This window comes from Arachis stenosperma, chromosome 2 (genome assembly GCF_014773155.1).
Source record: "Arachis stenosperma cultivar V10309 chromosome 2, arast.V10309.gnm1.PFL2, whole genome shotgun sequence".
NCBI lineage: Eukaryota > Viridiplantae > Streptophyta > Magnoliopsida > Fabales > Fabaceae > Arachis > Arachis stenosperma.
The window spans coordinates 86617248-86620601 of record NC_080378.1 but is presented as its reverse complement, the minus strand read 5'-3'; the positions used below and the strand labels follow the sequence as shown (position 1 = coordinate 86620601).

Here is a 3354-nt window from a genome sequence, read left to right as displayed (position 1 = left end):
ATCATCATTCTCACCTATGAACGCGCGTGACTGACAACCACTTCCGTTCTACCTTAGGCCGGGCGCATATCTCTTGGATTCCTTAATCAGAATCTTCGTGGTATAAGCTAGAATTGATGGCGGCATTCATGGAAATCCGGAAAGTCTAACCTTGTCTGTGGTATTCCGAGTAGGATTCCGGTACTGAATGACTGTGACGAGCTTCAAACTCCTGAAGGCTGGGCGTTAGTGACAGACGCAAAAGAATCAAGGGATTCTATTCCAACCTGATTGAGAACCGACAGATGATTAGCCGTGCTGTGACAGAGCATTTGGACCATTTTCACTTAGAGGATGGGATGTAGCCATCAACAAGGGTGATGCCTCCAGACGATTAGCCATACAGTGACAGCGCATAGGACCATTTTCCCGAGAGGATGAAAAGTAGCCATTGAAGACGGTGATGCCCTACATACAGCTTGCCATGGAAAGGAGTAAGAAGGATTGGATGAATGTAATAAGAAAGTAGAGATTCGAGAGGATTCTAGCATCTCCACACGCCTATCTGAAATTCCCACCATTAATTTACATAAGTATTTCTATCCTATTTTATTTTCTGTTTATTATTAATTTTCGAACTCATCATAAACAATTTAATCTGCCTAACTGAGGTTTGCAAGGTGACCATAGCTTGCTTCATACCAACAATCTCTGTGGGATCGACCCTTACTCACGTAAGGTATTACTTGGATGACCCAGTACACTTGCTGGTTAAGTTGAACGGAGTTGTGTCCACACATAGCAAAGAGCCATAATAATGATTCCATACAATAATAAAGAGTACTACATTGATGTGATCACAATTTCGTCCACCAAGTTTTTGGCGCCGTTGCCGGGGATTGTTCGAGTATGGACAACTGACGGTTCATCTTGTTGCTCAGATTAGGTAATTTTCTTTTCAAAAATCTTTTTCAAAATTTTTCTTTTCTTTTTCGTTTTTTCAAACTTTATTTTCGAAAAAAAATTAATAAAAATCCAAAAAAATTAGAAAATTATAAAAACCAAAAATATTTTATGTTTCTTGTTTGAGTCTTGAGTCAATTTTTAAGTTTGGTGTCAATTGCATGCTTTTAAAATTTTTTCTTGCATTTTTCGAAAATTCCATGCATTCATAGTGTTCTTCATGATCTTCAAGATGTTCTTGACAAGTCTTCTTGTTTGATCTTGATGTTTTCTTGTTTTGTGTTGTTTGTTGTTTTTCATATGCATTTTTCGTTTGTTAGAATCCATGCATTCAAAATTTCTAAGTTTGGTGTCGTGCATGTTTTCTTTGCATCAAAAATTTTTAAAAAATATGTTCTTGATGTTCATCATGATCTTCAAAGTGTTCTTGGTGTTCATCTTGACATTCATAGTGTTCATGCATGCATCTTGTGTTTTGATCCAAAATTTTCATGTTTTGGGTCATTTTTGTGTTTTTCTCTCTCATAATTAAAAATTCAAAAATCAAAAAATATCTTTTCCTTTTTTCTCCCCAAATTTTCGAAATTTTGGGTTGACTTGGTCAAAAATTTTCAAAATTAGTTGTTTCTTACAAGTCAAGTCAAATTTTCAATTTTGAAAATCTTATCTTTTCAAAATCTTTTTCAAAAATTTTATCCTTTTCATTTTTTTTCTATTTTTTGATAATTTCAAAAATCTTTTTCAAAATATTTTCAAAATCTTTTTCTTATCTTTATATCAAATTTTCGAAAATTAGCTAACAATTAATGTGATTGATTCAAAAATTTGAAATTTGTTACTTTCTTGTTAAGAAAGGTTCAATCTTTAAATTCTAGAATCATATCTTGTAGTTACTTGTTAGTTAAGTAATTAATTTTAATTTTAAAAATTAAATCTTTTTCAAACATATCTTTTTATCTTATCTTTTTCAAAAATTTTATCTTTTTCAAAATTTGATTTAAAAATATCTTATCTAACTTCTTATCTTCTAATCTTTTCAAATTTGATTTTAATATCTTTTTCAACTAACTATTTGACTTTTTGTTTGTTTCTTATCTTTTTCAAAACCACCTAACTACTTTTCCCTCTCTAATTTTCGAAAATATCTCACCTCTTTTTCAAAAATTCTTTTTGTTCTAAATTTTAATTTTAATCTTATCTTATCTTTAATTTTCGAAAATTACTAACCCCTTTTTCAAAATTATTTTCGAAATTCCCCCTCTCTTTTCTTATTCTATTTAATTATTTATTTACTAACACTCCTCTTCACCTCCCCTATCCTTACTCTTTATACAGACTATTCATTCTTCTTGACTCTTCTCCCCTTTCTTTTTCTACTAACATAAAGGAATCTCTATACTGTGACATAGAGGATTCCTCTTTCTTTTCTTGTTTTCTTCTCCTTCATATGAGCAGGAACAAGAAAAAAAAGGCACTCTTGTTGAAATTGATCCTGAACCTGAAAGGACTCTGAAGAGAAAACTCAGAGAAGCTAGATTACAACAATCTAAAGGTAACCTTTCAGAAACATTAGAACAAGAGAAGGAGATGGCAGCCGAAAATAATAATAATGCAAGGAGAATGCTTGGTGACTTCACAAAGCCAACGTCCAAATTTGATGGAAGAAGCATCTCCATTCCTGCCATTGGAGCCAATAATTTTGAGCTTAAGCCTCAACTAGTTGCTTTAATGCAACAGAACTGCAAGTTTTATGGACTTCCATCTGAAGATCCTTACCAGTTTTTAACTGAGTTCTTGCAGATTTGTGAGACTGTCAAGACGAATGGAGTTGATCCTGAAGTCTACAGACTCATGCTTTTCCCTTTTGCTGTAAGAGACAGAGCTAGAATATGGTTGGATTCACAACCTAAGGATAGCCTGGATTCTTGGGATAAGCTGGTCACTGCCTTCTTGGATAAATTCTTTCCTCCTCAAAAGCTGAGCAAGCTTAGAGTGGATGTTTAGACCTTCAAACAAAAAGATGGTGAATCCTTCTATGAAGCTTGGAAAAGATACAAGCAGCTGACCAAAAGGTGTCCATCTGACATGTTTTCAGAATGGACCATATTAGATATATTCTATTATGGTCTATCTGAGTTTTCGAAAATGTCATTGGACCCTTCTGCAGGTGGATCTATTCACCTAAAGAAAATGCCTGAAGAGGCTCAAGAACTCATTGACATGGTTGCAAATAACCAGTTCATGTACACTTCTGAGAGGAATTCCGTGAATAATGGGATACCTCAGAAGAAAGGAGTTCTTGAAATTGATGCTCTAAATGCCATATTGGCTCAGAACAAAGTGTTGACTCAGCAAGTCAACATGATTTCTCAAAGTCTGAATGGATGGCAAAATGCATCCAACAGTACTAAA

At 33.8% G+C, this 3354-nt stretch overlaps 1 non-coding gene across 1 annotated transcript; it reads right to left on the bottom strand.

The window, feature by feature from the left end:
* Positions 1-2925: 2925 nt before the first annotated feature.
* LOC130964131 (small nucleolar RNA R71) lies at positions 2926-3029 on the bottom strand. The gene has a single exon (XR_009080239.1). It is a non-coding gene; the product is annotated as a small nucleolar RNA R71 (small nucleolar RNA).
* Between the last annotated feature and the right edge of the window lie 325 nt (positions 3030-3354).